Source organism: Ammodytes marinus (assembly GCF_949987685.1).
Source record: "Ammodytes marinus genome assembly, chromosome: 21".
Taxonomy (NCBI): Eukaryota; Metazoa; Chordata; class Actinopteri; order Uranoscopiformes; family Ammodytidae; genus Ammodytes; species Ammodytes marinus.
In genome coordinates, this window is record NC_137225.1 from 4,818,657 (window position 1) to 4,838,464 (window position 19,808).

Here is a 19,808-nt window from a genome sequence, read left to right on the forward strand (position 1 = left end):
TTCTCCCACAGTCCCCTATTAGCCTATTGTACGGATATTAGTTGCCGTGTGTGTGTGTGTGTGTGTGTGTGTGTGTGTGTGTGTGTGAGAGAGAAGAGAGAGAGAGAGAGAGAGAGAGAGAGAGAGAGAGAGAGAGAGAGAGAGAGAGAGAGAGAGAGAGCGAGAGAGAGAGAGAGAGAGACAGGCAATGTGACAGTGACAGCACCGTGTGCCGCTGCTACAGGTTACTACGGAGCCGCTCATTGGCTGCACAGACCAAGTACAGCAAAGTAGGTCCCCAGAATGTTACGAGCCGTACCATTTTTGCCTACACGGGGGTGTTACAGGAAACTAGTGACCGCGAGTTGTCGCGTCCTCACTCGCCTGAAACACAAATTGGCGACTGAATCACAATCTTTACACACATTAGACTCTTTTATTACTTTTTGTCGGCATTAGCAGCGAAAAAAATTGATTGCTTGAGAACTTGGTCTAATTACTCCACCCGCCGCACCAGCTGCACGGTTTGGCTCAAAATGGCTGGAGAGAAACAGTTATGAGGATCGACGGTTTTGCCAGGTATTTACGGAAAATGAGCCCGCCTGTAGACTGAAGGCGCTTCCTCCGCTTAACTGGGGATCCAGGTGAGACGTGTTTACGGTTCATGCAACATTTTCACCCGGCCCGCCGCTTTATTCATAGAGAAACGACGTTCTCTTTGCAATGTTATCCCGGTAGTAGCCTGTACGTGCAGCAGCTGCAAGACGCTCTGGCTCTGCTCTGTGTTTACAGTAAGAACCACGGCTTCACAAACAAACAGTCGTCTTCACAAAGTGCACTTTTTTACGTTAGCAAGCACGCGCATTAAACGGCGGTTATACACATACAGTGGCTGTCATGCACTGTGTGTGGAGCTAATGCAGAGCAGGCCTGTGGCTAATCCTGCAGCTGTGCATAGCTCACATACGTCACCGTGATAGGGTTCCCTGTTGTATGATGTGTTCACGGACACAAACAAGACCCGAGATGTTCAAACAGACACTAAACGGACCATTATTTATTGTGCAGTGAACAACTACACTTATCTCATCCACTCGCCCCCCGAGTGTCAGTGCGTGCTGGACGTGCACCTGTGCAGAGAGAACCCCATGGGAGGGACTGTGCATTCTTTTAATAGGCAGTGCATTGTTTAGTGCAGAAGAGTAGAGGAGGTGCACTTGAACGCATCAGCTGTCTGTCTCTAACTTAAGCATAGTTATGATACAATCAATCAATTTCAAACCAATTCAACCTATGGAGCTGCTGTGGATAATAACACACGCTGAATGCAGTGAGACACCTGTTACCCTGTCTCACAGAAGAAATCTAGAATGATTGAACACACATTGATTTTCTAGTATTATTCCCCTTATGATGTCATAAGGGGAGAAGCCGTGCTCCCTTATTACCAACCTAACTTAGCATATCCCCAGAGACCCCTGAATATCTGTTGATTCAAACCATACTATATTCAAGGCAGATATATATATATATATATCAGAGCAGACTGGGCTTGGGCTTAAAGAGACTGGGGAAATGGAGCATTTAAGACAGAGGCTGAAATGAGATTCAGCAATGGCACTGTGAGAAATACAAAGGGTTTTTTGTACACTGCACTATGAAAACAGTTTCTAGTAGATGCTCAAATTACACGTTTGAACCTATAAAATCAGCATAATATATGTAACCTTTTAATAGGTTCGTAATCGGCTAAACTTGATATAGCTTGTTCACTATGACGTTACTTACTGTATTGTTTCCTGGTCTCTGTCTCTACAATTCTGTGTGATGTATGGATGGATTGTTAATAGGAACGGAATAATAGCACTTGTCTCAGATCAGTTTTTATGTTTTCCGGGACAGCATCAAGAGAGAAGTTAAATGACTAAATGAGTGCATTCCACTGATGGATGTTTGACTGCTATAGGGCTGGAAACAAATCTGATCTGAGGTCAAACACCTCTGAACATAGTGAGTTATTTAGCTTGAAACACTTCTAAAGTTGTGTCAATATGAGGTATATGATACGTTGTGGTGAGATGGAGAAAATTCCCCTTTACAAGTCAGATCCATCGTTTTGGAAGTGGAAATCTCTCTCTGTGGTATACACCGTGTTCCAGACAGTATTCTTCATTTCCCTTTCCAGATGCAACAATTTATTTTTATTTCCACCATCTGAAGCAGCCCAGTATTTGGTCCCGTAAAAGATGCCATAAAGGTCAGCGAACCCCACAAGTCCTAGGCCTTCAGTCAGGGGAAGTCGAAGGAAAAACACAATTTTTCTGTTTTAGTTTGAGAAATTGGGGCGACAGTGTGCTGCTCAAGAGCCTGGTGTCAACCTGACATTATTCAGTGGTGTGTGAATCAAACGCTGGTATTGTTGTGCTGACATGTTAAGGCAACTTTAGTAGGACCTGCAGAGAGAAAATGCTCTCCTGTTCCTCTTTTTTTTTTTTTTGTTGCTGTGTCTGCAATATTTTGTGCTGACGATGGTCACACAAATTCACATTTGGTTCAACTTCTACACTCATAACAGAAAGTCAGAGAACACAGCTAGTGCAAATACTCACTCACTGGTTGTTGTCACTGGTGGGAGGAATCTTGCTTTCTGTTTGGTGTGATTGAGTGAGTTAGAGATATGTCATTCACATTTCTTCCTCTGTTGTAATGAATGTGATGTGTTGACAGTGCTCACAACCTCTAACCATAGTCAAACTTAACAGGAATTACTCAAAGCCCCAAAGGTCAAAGGTGGAGTCAGAGATTCTGGTGAACACCTCTACGTCTCTGTGTGCGCTGAAAAAAACTCAGGTGTTAATATACAGCCTAGGCTCTGTAAACTTAAACAAACTGGCTCAGACCGACCGACCCGTTGTTAGCAAGAATGTTATCGTTATAGGCTAATATTAATCACTATGAAAATGCATGTAGCAAGTGGGACAATAATAAGCCGGGCACACCTTAAATCGGCCCGCAACGCATTTATACACATTTTTCCCAATGTTTTACTTTGGGCAATAATGCCTACTGATATTGTATTGCCAGCATTGCCAGCAGATGATGCAGTTCATTGTGTTTTGGATTTTGCCATGTGAAATCCTTTCAGGCATTCCTCTAGGAAAAGGGATTTTTTTTACCCCTTTTCACCAGAAGCCCTTATCTGAGACCTCTGATGTTGACTCCTGTGTAAGGAAAGGAGTTGTTGGCTCTCCCAAATGTAACTGGAAGAAGCTAGATGACATAATCAACTCATATGCAATTCTGAAAGAGGCAACATGAATAGAAAAGGCTGGTTCAGGTGGTTTGCAAATGAAATATTTATGTATTTACAAACATAATTTACAAACATTTGTTGCCATATAACTATATTAATACAGTTAGGTGAGCTTCCTCTTTATATATAGTGGCCTATTGAATGTGGACCTATAAAACTATTAACGTAAAACGTCACCTGGCAGCCCTTGCTCAGAGCGGTCACGGTGCTGTCTGTCTGCTGGTGGCTGGGGGCTGCTATATTTGTCCAAGCCAGAAAAAGTCGATAGGTTTGTCACTAATGAAGTTGCTATGGTGGAAAGTCGGCAAAAGTTAAAGACGTGACGACAGCGAGACACTGCGATGAAAGTAGGTGATGTGTTGATCACGTCACTTATAAAAAGCCTGACTACTGACCAATCAGCATGCTGGAAAACGCTGACTTATTGTTTCTGCAGGAATCTGACTGGTTGGGCTGTAGTAGGCTCACCATGTGACAACATCTCTTCTTTGTGACTCATGTTTGTCACTGTTGCAGCCCAGATGAAAACTATTGGCAGTGTATTGTTTTGATGAGCAAACTGAGTCAGTTCAGTTGTAGTGGCTGCAGTACACCATGAGATAAAGGTTTTAAATATAATTTGCATGGCTACCTTTACTGCAAGAGCTAAGTGGTAAAATATGTTCTTTCTGAGTTTGGGTGAACTGGCCCTTTTTTGAATGCTTTTAACTTTCTAAAATGCCCCATTTTGCCTTAAGTGGCTGAGAACTCTGTTAGCTTCCATGTTTCATGAGCACGGGTCACTGCAGTCTGGCAGAATAGCGTGAACAGGCCGTGCTGTTTGGCAGAACATGTGACACAGCCATTTCCAAATCTGATCAGACACACAGAAATCAGCTTTTAATTCATGCTCCAGTGCATCCACTACAAATACAAAACGACATTGTATTTACATTCATAGTTCATTTCAGAGAGGCTTGCTGCTCACTTTTGGGGCTGCACCTTATACTACACTGTGTGTGTGTGTGTGTGTGTGTGTGTGTGTGTGTGTATTCGTGTGTGATATTCTTTTGCAGACTCAGAGCAGCTCTCAGCCCTATAGATGAGTCAGTGTGAGACACACACACACACACACACACACACACACACACACACACACACACACACACACACACACACACACACACACACACACACACACACACACACACACACACACACACACACACACACACACACACACACACACACACACACACACACACACACACACACACACACACACACAGCAGTGTTTGACTGCAACAATATCTCTTTTTTATCTCTGAGCCCACTGTGGGAAATGTCTCACTCGTTAAGGTTCAATTCATACAATGACTACAAACAAAAAAAAAAGATTTCCAAAATGTTGATAGCATTTATCAGGAGATTCTGAGTAAGGGGTTGGCATGTAAAGCTGGCATCCAGTGTAAACACATGCCAGGCCCAAATGAGGGGAGCGTTTACTTTGGCCTGGGCCAGCGTCTCCAGTGTGGTTTCACATGTGGCTGTAGATGAGGAGGGTGGAAGCACGCGGAGGAAGCTTAGATGCTTGTCTTACATTTCCGCTCAATCATAACCATCATCATCATGTTACCATAACACACAAGATTATTTCACTAGGGCCCAGGCGCCACTCGTTGCCAACACTTTGAAGTTTACAGTCTCAGTCGATGGTAATAGCAAAGAAAAAAAGGTTGAGAGTGTATCCAAATCCTGTTGACATTTTACACTACTAGGGAGGATGAAGATATACAGCCGAACATTGGACACTGTGTAGCGTGCTGCTCATTGTGTGTTTTCTGATTCTTTCTGAAATATCGCTCCAAGGCATGACCTACTTTTTTCAAATTATGGCATCTCTACATTATGGGCGTAATATGGGCACTAAAAGACAGGAATTAAAAAGCAGCTCTCTCTTGAAAACATTAATGCGTGTGCTAATTCAGTGACGCATTCAAAGACTCCTTTTAGAGTGAGTTTAAAAAAAAAATTCTGGCACAAAATTAGAATGTCCATCATCGGCCCTGGCAGCCCTAATTGAATAAAACCTTAGAAGTTTCTTTTCTTTCTTTCTTCCTTTTTTTTGTTGCTACACCTGAATTGTAAGCAGCTGATCCTTGTCTGTTAAGTGCTGCCCCGAAGATGTCACGAGTGGAGAGAGTTGAGGAACAAGGAAAGTGCATCTCCCAGTCTGAATAATGAATGGCGACCATATTGTGGATGGAAAAGTAGGAGGATGTGGTTCGGTAATAGTCTGGTGGTGGTGAGCATTTTTTTTTTCTTGCTCTGCTAAATTGTTGGGTCTCGCTTAGAACTCTTGTTTCCAAGAAAAGTTAATGAAAATGACATGTGAAGCTTAATGACTGACTTTTACAGGGGTCCGTGTAGGCTGCAGGCAGCTCAGGCATATTATTATATTAGGCTTGCTCCTTTGAGCATTTTGCATAGTTCCTGGCCCGTGTTCCACTTTGTAGGAAAGCATTTTGTTCGCTCTGTGTGCGTTTGGAAAATATTGTCGTTGTGTGGCAACGTGATGTGAGGCTGATGAGAGCCGACTGCAGCGTGGTAAATGGAACTGGCTGGTAGTTTTCACATGTGTCGTTTCACTTAGTGAAATGATCAGACTGTTTTTTGAAGTGGAATTGGGTAAAGGCCCGGCTTTCAAAGTATCTGTAGGGTAGGATGGGTTAGGGTTAAACGTGCCCCTCTCTTATTACCACTGCCCCCCCCCCCCCCCCCCAACTGATTTAGCAGCCAACAACTGATAAAGACAATACAGTTTAAAGAGTGGAGCATAGGATATCTTTACATGAACACCATTTTTTTTTGCTCGGTGAATAAAGGCTTCGCAAAAAAAGGAAGTTGTGATGGAGTTTGGCAACTATCATGACAACGAGGCTCAGCCCTGCTATGAGTTATTACAATCAGGGGGTTTTCATCATTTTCTATTTTTGTGAAGGTATTTTTGTGTTTTGGCAAGAGTATGACTTTAAATGTCTGTTTTTTCCCCACATGGATTCTAGTGTGTAATGTGTCGTGTTACAAGAGCAGTCGTTGCTGGAAGGATAAACAAGGATTTAAAAAAAAGTAATGTTTTTCCGAACATGCATTACAGTATAAATATACACTCCTTTTTTTTTTTACCAGAGCTGAAACGTATAGTCCAATTATTGATTGGTCAGATGACGAAAACATTTCCGCACCACTTTTGACAATTTAGGAAATATTTTTGGCTCTGAGAAGTTATTATCAACACATTTCTAATTAAATGAATTGTAAAATAAAAAATAAAATCAATCAGTGGAATAACAAAAAAGCAATATATATAAAATGAAATGAGCTCAAGATGTAATCAAGTGCCTCTCCTCTCTGTGGTGAAGCTGTATTACCTGTGAATCCCTGTTTAAACCATTTGGCCTATATAAAGACGTGTACATTTTATTTATGTCTGCCAGGCTACATTTTCTCATTTAGCCCTCAGACACTGGGGAAAATCAAAGTCATTTTGGGGCCTACGTGTGTTTACTCTTGTCTGAGTCGGGGCTTGTGAATTTGAAACCCAAGCCCACGCCTTGTCATTCCTCCGTGGTCCCTCCCTCCCCGGCGTTTGGATGTACTGCACGAGGAATAGAAGGCGTTCTTCACTTTCATCCCCCTGTCATTTGGCCAGCTTCCCAAATATCCTGTCTTTACCACCACCGCTGCTCATTTTCTCTGCTCGCCCAACCCACCGAACAAAACGTCTCCTCAGCCTCCTCAACCCCTCTGTGTAGCTTCCCTTGCAAACATGTCTCTCTCTCTCTCTCTCTCTCTCTCTCTCTCTCTCCATCCATCCCACAACTATGATTTAGGCGTCAGGGCTTTGCTCCCACTCCCTCCCCAGCCCCCGGATCAAGTTACCCTGCCATTACTCAGTCGTTCCCCCCCATGCGAGGGTGCACCATGTCAGGCATAGCGGAGCCTGCCTGCCTGCCTCTCCGGACCTGCGGACTAGCACTGTTCAACCACAGACGCCCCTGGTCAGTGGAGTGGCTCCAGCTATGGCACACACTCCCTGGAAAATGATGCAGACGAGTGAAGCGGGGGAGCGGAGTGGGTTAGCTGCAGTTTTTAGATCTGCATTTTCAATTTGAAATGTGGTGGTGAAGGAAAGTCCAGCAAATAGGCTCTGCTCATCTGAATGTACGATATGCAGTTTGTATTAGAAATCTATTTTTTGTTGTTTTTTTAACCCTTACCATTACCCCCCCCCCAACCCCCCCCACAAGTGTTGACTGGCAGGGTGATGGCGAGCTGCTCAACAAAGTCCAGCCCTGCCATGCGTCACAAGTCACACCGGTTGATTTGTGGGCCCTCATCGTTTTATGGTTATGTAATGTCGGTTCCCTTGACGAGTAAAACCTCTTGTTAAACCCCACGCCGCCCTATTCCCATAAAAGTGAGTGATGCAGGCGCGGTGGTACGAGCCGGACCCTGGCTATCCCCCGTTAAGGTTCTCTCTCTCTCTCTCTCTCTCCCTCTCTCTCTCTACAGTACGTTGTCATGGGGGGGGGGGGGGATGGGATCCGTCCAGTTGGCTTAGCCCAAAGCATGACACTGCAGAAAAGATTTCACTGGCTCCACTTTATCGTTTGATTTAATGCACGCTGAGTAAAGCCACTAAATCTGCTGAGGAATTGCCGGAGGATCCTATAGGTCTAATTTACGAGGCAGCGAGGGAAGGTATACCTGTGTCTCTCTGCCCGTGCCCCCTTTTCATAGAGTGTAAAATTTTATAGAGGCTACAGCATCCTCCTTCTATTACGCCCGTTGTGCACTCTAGTGGAGCCATAAGTCCGCTTTCCTGCTATAGCCTTAGCTCTCCGTGATTTATTTTGGTCTGACATATGGCGGTCCGGCCGCAATGCAAGGTAAGGTATTGGCATTGTAAGGCCCTACTCATGCTATAGGCTAGGCTTAATCCCTTCTAATTGAAAGGGAGTCAGCGTTGTGGGCCAGTGGCTTGTATGTCGCTCATCTCCCCTGCTTGTTTTACAGTAATGAGACATCTGGGGCTGCAGAATAGAGCTGTTTGTAGAGGGAGAAAGGGAGAGGGCATGTAGTACAGGGCTGTCACAGACAAAACAACAGAGCTGACTGCGTGCCTGCTGACTGTCTGTATGTGGGCATTTGATTTTTGTTCTTGGCACAGTCTCCTGTACCATTAAAATGTAAGATTAGATTTTGTCGGAAAGAATAATAATATTTGGGATATTTCCGACAAGGCTACGGCTATTTTAAGGGGGGATCTCTCCACCCAGGAAAGAGTCTACTCATATCAGGCCCACACTCCCTACATGTCCTCTTCTTCTCTGCTTATTGAATTATAAAGCTACAAATGCTGCCACTGCACAAAAGGCCGTTTATATTATTATTATTGTCACAGCTAGACAATTGCCAAAAGCTATACTGAACCACTGTCAAAAACTAGTTTGGATGTGGTTTTTACAGAACTCAGTAAATGTCTTCCCTATGGTAGTGTCCTGGCTGAACAGTACTAAACTGTCTATATAGTGGATTTTCGTAGCTTTTTTTGCTTGAACTGCCACCTCGTTTATTTCCCCCCACAGCCACAAGCATCCACACTGGCCTTGTATTTGCCATTTTCAGACAGGAACGGTGACCTGGCAGAGCATTAAGGCCGGTCTGCAGCTCCACTCCACATCCAAGTTGGACACGCTAAAGCCCTGCACAGCTCACCAGAGACCTCTAAATGACTGCTTCTCACAGGCAGGAAAGCACCTCACATGTTTGAGGAAGGATTTTGCGAGTGAGATTTTTCTCCTCTGTTTGCCTTTGTGTTTTGTCCGTCTCGGCGGCAACTAGAGCTGATACTCTCCCTGCTGTCAGAGAATAGATCTTCTCTTACTGTACATATGCTCATGTGTAGGCGTTGCATCACCAGTATTGCTTCATGTTTGATCATACTCAGGGAACATCTACACTCAACATTCTGAAAGGCATGAAACTCGCTCACCTTGGCCAGGATAGCAGAGAGAAGCATAAGGTTAATACTAAACTGCTGTAATCCACAATTTTTTTGTTGGTTTGAGAGCAGAGATAGCAATGGTTCAGCATGTACCTGTCAGTACTAAATGATTGCTTATTTCCTGCCAGAGAAAGGAGGGGGGGGGGGGGTAATGGCAAGCAGCTGCCTCAGCTGGACCTTACCTTTCCTTTTTCTGTCGGCCGGCTGTTCTCTCCAGCTATAGCCTGCATTGCCAAAACACCCACTTTTGCTCAACTTCTCCTGCACAGCCCGTTCAAGATACAAACTCATGTAGGCGGCATGTAATCGGCTCTGAGAACAAGAGAAAGCTGGATCCACCTGGACGAGTGATAGCTTCCTGTGAGGTGGTGTTGGGAGGAAGCATTGCGTGCAATCTGCAAAAGCGTTATGGTTTGTCCAGCGAAGCTCAAGTCAACAAGTCTTGCTTATGACAATCCATTTTATTCTTCCTTTTGTGGCTTTCTCTTGTGATTAGCTAAATGCTCCATCGATCGGCCTTAGTGGAGGCACCCGGAGCGAGGCAGCCGCATTCATCACGTGGTGAGAGGAGCAGGCAGGATGTTGCACCGGCTGTCCCTCTTTTCATTGGAAAACGATAAACATAAATCTGTGGAATGCATCCGTGTGATATAAGTCTACCGTGGACAGGGGGCAGGGTGGGTGATCGGCTCTGCTTTCCTCGGGGGCAATAGAATGGAGAGAGCCAGATAGCTCTACGGAGGTTTGCTGACATTGGAGGAAAAAGAAAAAGCCCACCTTCAGCAAAGGCAGACTTGCAAAGGCAGTGTCACGAGCACAGGATGGGTTGCCGGTTGAAATGGGAGCAGGGATGTGAGGGCCTTCTAAGGAAGCCCCCTTGAGCAATGCAAGGGGACTGTGGATAGGGCAAGGTTTCTCCCTGTGAATCACGGCTAATTAACAAAGTAATTAAGATCAGAATCTCTGCTATGCTTAGGGAAGGAAATTATCCATACGTTGAAATAGGCCATCAAAAGGAAAATCCCTGCCATTCATGAAAGGGGGTAAATTAAAGCGGCCAGGCCTTTTCCTCTCTATTATCCCTGCCGTGTGTCACACAAGGGACATGTGTTGAAAGGAGCAGGCCAATGTTACGCCGAGTTAAAGCCCTAGTTCAGAAGCACTGTTCAAAATTCATTCGCTATACATATTTCAGACCCGAGTGAATTTATTTCAATAAATAATGTCAGCCCAAGGACACGCTTCGATCTTTCCACTCCCGCACTGTAAGCCTGCACCATATTGTTATCTCATTCCTCTTGTGGCAAATGATAGATTAACAAACAGTTTCTAAACAGGACACTGAGCATGTCCACAGTTTTATCATCACTGCACACTGCCAAAACAAGCTCCCCTCATGATGGATGTATTTTCCAGTTTTATTCTGCCGCTACAAGCTGCAAGGATATCTATGGGTATGGCCATAATGTTAGGGCTTAAAGGGAATTTCTTATTGTGCGGACACAACATATGCACTTTCTGACTGGGATTAGGTCCAATGGGCTATTTCTGGTAGGCAGTATTTAGATGGATCTACTGTGTTGCTGCATCAACTCCCTTCTACACTTCATGGGAAGTGCTATAGCGCTTTCTCAAGTCATGTAAAGTGACACCACAGTTTGTCTTCAGTCGCTAATCAAGCCACTTGTTAAAAAGGTGCAGTTCAGATAGTTTGAATATTTTTTTAGCCAGCGTTTTGGCTGGATGGATAACCATTCTTGGCCCCAAGAGGATGAATCCTATAGTTACCCACTGACCTTTCTTCTAGAATAGTATCCTTTACAGCGAAATGTAATGCGTCCGGAAGGTCGAAGTTGACCATCTACCATTTAGATAGATTTCCATAATATTTGGTATAAATACCCATGGTCCCGCAGAGTAAAATAGAACATTTTACAAGTTGTTACATACGATACATGTGCACACATGCATCATGTCAGTACTTCCTAACCTACCCAACCACTGCTTGCTTATGTTTACTCTGTATGGGTTGTAAGACGCTACACATTTGTTCAACTAATAGAAGCTCCTCTGTATGAGTTTCAGTTTAAGTCAGCTTTTGGATGGAATTACTTTAAATACATGATGCATCACAATTTGAAAACAGATCACATTTCATCCAGCCAGCTGTCAAAGTGTTTTTTCTATTTGTCTTTTTCATACATAAGCAATATAATCAGCTCCCTTCAGCAGAAATCAAACTGGAAAAAAGGGACAGTAATCCTCTGTTAAAACATCGACAAAACATCTACTTTTATCGATGTTACAGTGTGCTTTCTTCTTACAATGAGCATGGCCAGCGTAGACACTTTAGTCTTGTTTGGTGCTGGCCTGTGTGTGTGCAGCTCTTTTTGCCCAATTCAGGCACAAGACAGAGGCAGGAATAGGCCTTTTACAGTGCGGGACTCACTGGTTGACAAGTGTTCTCCGCGCAGGGTACAAAGCAAACCCCTGTTTCCTGAGCTGTCTTGTGCAATTTGTGCTGAGATGTGTAGTGGCAGAACATTTCCACTTGTGTTTTTACTTCAGTCTATACGCTGCCGAAAGACACACCAGGTCAAGTCAATTATGGGAAGAATCAAGCGGAGTCCAAGTTTATTTAGAGGCCACTGCCTTTGCTTCTCTCTCTGCCTTTCTTGTATCTCATTTGAACTGTGGCTTGAACACCTTTCTGAACACTGATGTTGGTAGAGATCAAGCAAAATGTGTTTCTGGCACGAGAAGTGAAACTGTTTTCTTTCAGTGTACTTAAAAAATCTTGATGTAAACTAGCTAAATATAGCATTTTCACAGAAGAACTAGTATTATTCCTATAAATGCCCAACCGGCTCCTTTTTCAGCTTACAGTAGAGATTTCGTCACATAACCCAAATCACTTCCCCTTCTCTTTCCTCTCAGGCCAGGAAGGGGTTACTCTCCATGTTTCCTGTCCAATTCCCACAGCTCCGGCTACTTTCTGATTGCTTTCTTGATGTTAAACATTCCCAGGCTCCTATAACCTTTTAGCTAGCCTCCGCCGTCCAAGAGCCGTCCCAGGTGAACGAGTGGGCGAAACCTCCTGTTTTTTAGGGATAAAATCTCCTACATGTTCTTCTCACATGGGGTGGGAGATACGGGGACTGGAGGGGCAGGGTAGCCGTGGGATGGGAAAGCATTCTTTCTTTGCATTCCGTTGAGTTGGTGTAAGGCTGTGTGGGAAAAGCATGTTTTCTCAACCGTGGTCCATTTGAGACCGTTTTCTTGTGAAAGTAGGCTGTGTTCAAGCTGAAGGTTTGCTCGTGTGAAAGCGAGGCGGCCGCGTGTTGACAACATTCTGAAGCGTGATTGGGATAAATAAATATGAGTCAGTGAACTTCAGGAACATGCTCCTCAAGCTAATATTTTCCGGATATCGAGGTTAACATGCTTTCCTCTCGAACATCATCCCTTTTTTCCTCTGTTCCACGATGCCTTCCCACTCACTTCCTTCCCTCCCGAGACTCCTGATCGACGGCTGAGTTATGTTATCTCGTCTGAGTCAGCCTAGGCCTTCGCATCACTCGTAAAGCAAAACGGGATCCAGATTGAGCCAACATGACTGCGTGGAGAGAGGCTGCGGTGTGGATGTGACCCAGGAGCAGAGCTGGGCCAAGCCGGACTATATTTAGCCCAGTGATGCTCAAGCTAATTGCCCTCCCAGGCCTAATCATTTCCAGGCTCTGCAGCTCACAAACGACTGGAGGGGAGGCCAAACACCCACTAACCTCATGTTAAAGAGATGTCAGCATCAATGGGGCTGTCAGAGTGCTCCGCAGACAAGACAAATTACCATGATATCCTTCTTCCTCGTATGCTATTAGATGCGCCATAAGCCGATTGGTTTGGAGAGTCCAGTTTTGTCCATCTGCTGAAGTGTATTAATTAAATATGCATTCCTGTTGCTGTATCAGTAATGTGAAGAGTCTTGGCAGCATCCTCTACAGGCGACATCAGGTGCTTGTCTTCAGTTCATTCTGGCTTCCAAGGCCTACTTGTGAAAGATAAATCCCCCCTCTGCTGCCTCCTACAGCCAGCTTAGCTCCTCTCCGACGGCCCAAATGCACCACTGCCTCCACCATGCTAAACTATCCTTAGCTTCAATGTGTCCTTGGTGGAAAAGTTTACTTTGCGATTACTTTGTTTTCACCTCCCCCTGCATGAGTTCCCGTTTGTTTCGAGTTACGCCATTTCCCGTGTGGTTCCTGTCCCAAATACTTAGCTAGGTTGAACTAGTGGGCACATGACAACCTGGGTTAGGCAGTGAGGGCTTTGTTGTGAGGGGGCAGCAGGATGACCGGGTCGGGTCACTCCTGACATCAGCCTCATACTTCCTTCCTGTTCTAGTTCCCGAAGGTATGCTGGGAAACCAGATTGTTCGCAGACCTTTTCCATTATTCACACCTGGAGTAAGCCCAGGTGATGGAGAATATATCACACACTTCAATACACTATTACTCAAGAATAAGGAGCACATTTGTCAAACGGTTGACAAAGTGGACTCTTCCAGGATTACTATGCCCCATCCAAAGCTGCTACTACTAAATGCAATGCAACAGTTTTAGATCTTTGAGTTCAGCTCATGAAAAATGGGAGCAAAAAAAAAGTGTTGCGTTTATATTTGTGTTCAGTGTAATTAGGAGCGTTCATTTGCAAAATTGACTCTGGCTTGATTTGTCATTTTGACACATGGCTTGAAAAGGCCTCTGTGACTAATAGGTGACAAGCCTCCTATCTTTCAGAGAATATCTCCCGATCAAATCAAATACATTTGACATTCAGCGTGGATAGTTGCTTTCAAAGTATACATTGTATCTAGTTTGTTATACAGATGTGGCGCCTATATTTCAAAAACATAGGGACTAGGGAGTCATCTTGGTTCGTAAGAGTGATGCATGAAGACATGCTATCAAATTTAATTTCCTATGAATGTTTTAGTAAAGGAGGACTTGCTGTTGTCCTTACCTGTATTATCTGTCCTCAAAGCCGGTCAGTGTCTCCATCTTCAGCATTTTAAAGTTTCCTAAATCTGACAGATTGAGGTCCCCATCTCCTCTACATGAATACCCTCTCTGGTAATATCTGTGCTGAGTGCAACATTGAGTCCCCCAAATTTGGAAACAATGTGGATCACGTCACAGAGATTTAGTCTGGTGATGATGATGGGCTTACTAGGATTATCTGGATGTATGCGATTGTTTGCCTCCTTCGACTATTGAGTAACCTACAATTTAAAAAGACTGTTCCAATGAATAACCTGGCTCCAGTTACTATTTGTATAGTCTGATCCACAGGGGATACATTATTGGAGTTTTTTTATTAATCAGAAAAGAGTAATGTGATTTTTTTTTTTTGAAAATGTAGCCCAATTGTCAGTACCTGGGGGTATGAGGACAACTCACTATCAATTTCTGTTATACATAGAAATTTGAGCCCGCCTCCCAAAAAAAAAAACCTCACCTCCATTCCTGTTAGATCGTAGGCTGTTTTATTCAAAATGCTGAAAGGCAAAGAGGGACGGAGAGAAAGAATAAGTGAACTGTGTTTGTCAGCTTTTTAAACCCTGAAATTGATTCTTCTTCTCCGCTCTTTATTCTAATGACAAGCTAATCCCCCTCTCCTGTTTCCCTCCGTTATAAATAGAGCCTCTTTTTTTCCCCTTGCTCCACCGTGCACTGCTTCTGAAAATTAGCACTCATGATGAGTTTGAGCTCTTGGCAATCAATTTGCCACACTTAGTCCCTCCAAAAAGGTTACCTGTGGCAACTGAGCCCCGGTCACGTACATTTCAACTCTCCTTGGCAATTTCTATTCGGCTTGTTAAATAAATGGCTCCGTCTGGAGAGTCAGCTGAATGATATGTCATAATATTGATGTTAAATAGTTACGTGATTTTCACTACATTTGTCATAGGAAGAGGAGTGTGGTTGCTGGGGAGTGATTGGGCAGGGATAAGGTGTGTCGGCCTCAGGCTACTTTAATTAAATTAGTAGAGATCTGCTTATTTATGAGGCTGTGAGTTATTCATGCCAACCACTGGCTATCCATCACAGCTAAGTCGCTTTATTTGTACTGCTTCCAAAGCATCTGATAATCAAGTACTTTGTTCATCAGCTACTTTAATATCTAATTTGGATCGTAATGCAGGATGGAAATGGTGATTAGCCTGCCTGTCCTGCTTTTGTGGAGTGCCATGATGCAAAAGGAATGTCTTTCTTCACTCTCACCTCACTTCTTAACTTGTCCTCAGTATCTGAGGTGTAGAGGAATGCTGATTCCTTTTGATCTCACTTCCCTCCTCCCATTTCTCCCTCCTAACAGGTTCAGTATGCCCGAATGATATAGTTCACAATATGTGTTTTTCTGTGTCTAAAGGCAAAAGGGTTTTTAGCTGCTGAATGACCAAAGTTGAAATGTCGTGCAAAAAACCTGCCGTTATGGCCTCCTCCAGGCAGCATCACCCCACCACCACCACCGTGTGAATTGGATGATACATTTCAGCTATTTTTCCTAGATTTTTTTTTGTCACAGCTCAACTGTAGTAGATGCCTCTGATTAAGTAAGTTCCAAGAAGACGGCTTACATTAACAAATCAGAAGGAAATTCAATGTTTAGGTCATGGAGGTGGTTCAAAGTATGTCATATTTGGATCTCAGTTAAAAGCAAAGTAATCAATTTCTCATCTGTCTTTGGTCATGACTCTTAAAGCCAGCTATTCTGGAGAACACTTGGTGTCAAATCACTTTTTGTCAAAATCAGTGAATATCTCATGATCTATCTGTACTGTGTGTGTGTGTGTGTGTGTGTGTGTGTGTGTGTGTGTGTGTGTGTGTGTGTGTGTGTGTGTGTGTGTGTGTGTGTGTGTGTGTGTGTGTGTGTGTGTGTGTGTGTGTGTGTGTGTGTGTGTGTGTGTGTGTGTGTGTGTGTGTGTGTGTGTGTGTGTGTGTGTGTGTGTGTGTGTGTGTGTGTGTGTGTGCGCGCTGAACAGTGTAAGTACACAGCCTACTGTCTGTAAACGGACATGTTTCTAGCTACGGTGTGGCCCCATTGTTTACAAGGCCTAGGCTGTGTATTGACACCAGATTTATTTTCAGCGAAAAACACGGTAGGGACGGGTATTGGATCGTGAGGAAATTTGATACAAATTGATTTTAACAACAAGCGTTCTGCAGAATTGCTGACTCCACCTTAAACAGCACAAGAGTGAAGTGTTCCTGTGATGATGACTGGAGCCATGGCGGTAATGACTTCATATTGTACCGTAAAATACATCCATGGAATTGGAGAGGACACACACACACACACACACACCACCTTATTGTGTGCCTGTGTGTTCCTGTTGGCGACTGGGCAGGTCTGTGGTGTGTCTGGCAGGCTCCAGGGTCTCTGGGTTGCTCAGATAGCGCTTGTTCCTTTGAGGCCCCAACATGCTGCGGATAACGACACCGGCCTCATCCAGAGTCTGATCTCAGGCCAGTGCGAAACCATCCAACATTTCAGCCGCCAGGACCTGGGCAGAATAAAGATACAGCCGCGGTTGATTGGTTGAGCACATCATCAGACGTGTAGCACAGGGTTTGATAGCTGATAGCAGCCCCCCACCCCCCTGCTCTGGCTCTTTGCTGGCACACCATGCTGCCTGGATGCACCCTCGGAGAATGAGCCCACCCTTCTTGTCTACCTCGACTCCCCTTGATGTGCTTCAACTGGCTCCTCTTCCCCCACAGTTCCCCTCTGTTCTATCTGTGTCTCTCCCCCCTCCGAAACTGTCTTTCTTCTGCGCTCCTCTCCCCTCCCAAGTCTTCGTCAGATCCACAGGGCCAGATTTTTATCGCTTTTTCTGCGAGTCCTGCGAGGGGAACCTTGAGGGTCTCAGTGGGATCAATTTAAAAGGGAAGCGCTTGTCTCTCCTCCTCTCCTCGGCCCTCTCGGCTGATTGGGTTCGCTCGCCAGGAACTCGCAGGCTTTTGATCTCAACATCCCCCCCTCACTGCCTCCCACCTACCCCTGCTCCAAGTTTTTGTCGGAGCTCGCCTCACTAAAAAAACAAAAAAAAATCCTGTTCCACTTTCTGAGAAACGTGGGGCCCCTCCCCTTTCTCTGCACCTGTGAGAGACGGAGTAAAAGTTTTGTAAACCCACTGGGTGGTACGATCTATGGCGCGATTGACTTCTCTTTGAAGATGTGAGAGTGATCCGACTCTTTTGGTGAGGAGGTGCAGCGAACAGGACCTGTGCTCCTCGGGCAGCTCGATTGAACAACCGGTGAGATGTTGCTGGGAGGTGTGATGCATAATTCACACGGTGTGGGGAACTGGCTCCCTCTGTTACAAAGAGGAGAAAGGTACGAGGTGGTGCCTAGGAGCGGGCCCATGTTGAGCTGTGTTGAAGGTGCTCCCTTCTTTGTACGACATGAAGGAACAGTGACCCTGCAGCAAGAGGGACTACATTAGACTACCAACCAAGGGAGTGCTGTGTCCAGAGCTTTATGTGTGAGTTGGAAACACTAATGCACTGGGAAAGGGTAATTCTGGTTTATTACAAATTTAGGGTTTTATTTAGTTTTCTACCATAGCGTGCTGTTGTTGTTGTGCTTAAAGTTAGCGCTAGTGTTAGCTGGGAGAGCAGCTAATGCTTTGAGCGTTCTCTCTAGCCCATAGAAAATCGAACGGTTGGCATGTTGAACCAACTGTGAACTGACATTAGCACCGGCCCAGAACTGGAACCTGGTTGGCGTTGGTAGAAAAGGGGTAAAAGTGTGCAGCGATTAGACACATTTTAAGATACAGGGCTAACCAGGTAGCACAGGTTCTGACCCAATACTCTGCTTTGGTAGCGGCTCAATACCAGGCTTGTCTTTTAATACATTTGGTGTTTCGTCTTTCAGTTATAAGTCAGTGAGCAGGCTGCTGAATCAAGTGTCTTTACTGTAGCAATGTTTCCAAAGAGTTTCACACCTAGAGGCATACAAACTTACAAACCTTACAAACTTCAGGCATGGAATCTAGTTGACTTTAGTTCAGTTTATAACAATACGCTCCATGTAGAAATGTAAAAAAAAAAATGGCTGTAGAGAAGCAGTTAGGACTAGGATTTGTTTTTTGGGCAGAGCAGACCAAGATCTCAGATTTTTGCTCATGTGCTGCTTGTTCAAGAGATTTTACAAAGATGTAACCACTCTTAAACACTCTTAAACCTTTTTTCTCTGTCTGCCTTGATTCCTTAAAGCGGATACGAGTAACATTTAAATATCTTTTAAACAACCTCATGTTTCCTCTGATAATCATAAATTACCTTTAACAGCAAACGAGACCATCAGTGCAAAGAAAGACGTTTTTATATAGTTTTTATTACTGCTTTTGGTCTGGTCGCACACCCAGTCCGATTTTCGGTTCGCTCGTGCAGGCTCTATGGTCACATATCCGTATTGGTTGCAGATTTCAGTGTGGCGCTGCAACGCGATTTGAGAAGCCTATCCCTCCAGGTGAGGGAAGGGGAGCGGGAGCCTTGTTTGAGACAGTTATTTGTCGTCATAAATGACTGATAACGGGGCTGAACCATCAAAGAAAAAAAAGAGAATGCAATGAAGAAAAGCGAAAAGGGAGAGTGAGTGATAGGCGGGCGGGAGGACGTTGCCAAGCAACGTGTATACAATTTCACGAGAGCGAAACTAGACTGCTAAATGAATGAGCGGTTGGTACTAACACAAAGTTTGCTTTGCTTCACCATCATCAGATAACCATTATCTGAAATAGTCATTATTTACATCAACAACACAAACACATTACCTCATCGTGATCCATAGTCTACTAACTGCCGTCTCTCATTCATTCGCTTTCTGTGAGGACACAGCTCCGTGAGAGAGAGAGTAGTTAGGTGACGCTGCTGAATCAACTCATTGCAAGCAGGTGTGTGTACTGACTGGCATTAGTTGATGCAGTGTCAAAACCACTCTCACGGAGCCGAAAAGAGTCCTCACACTTTCAACACACGAACATGCACTATATTGCGCCCTTCTCAGTCCACGCTCACGCGCCTGGCACGAGCATTTGCGACAGCGGGCGTCGTAAAAATACTACCGCTTTTGTCCAAAGGGGACGCCAACGTGCCATCTTACTCGTAGTGCCTTTAACTGCTCACTGTGTTTGGGTAGAAAGACCCATGAAAGAAAGACAGAGGCAGGACTACATTTGATGCATGACCAAAAATAACAACAAAACCATGTTTTCAGCTATGCTAATCTTATTTCGCGGTTGACTCCCTACATATTCGACCTTTTTTAAAAGTAGGTTTGTATGCATTACTTGCACCACTACGAGAGTACCTACTAAGTATCAAATCATAATAATGTCACATTCTACGATTCTCAGTAGTACAGACTGAAGTGTAACTGTACCAATTCTTTATCCCCAAT

At 44.5% G+C, this 19,808-nt stretch overlaps 1 protein-coding gene across 1 annotated transcript in view; it reads left to right on the forward strand.

Annotated features, from left to right (window-relative positions):
- Positions 1-523: 523 nt before the first annotated feature.
- Positions 524-19,808, forward strand: part of znf438 (zinc finger protein 438) — a 43,465-nt gene continuing 24,180 nt past the window's right edge. Inside the window, exon 1 of the mRNA XM_080050424.1 lies at positions 524-623. The gene's annotated coding sequence lies outside the window, so the exon portion shown is untranslated. The remainder of the gene's footprint in view (positions 624-19,808) is intronic.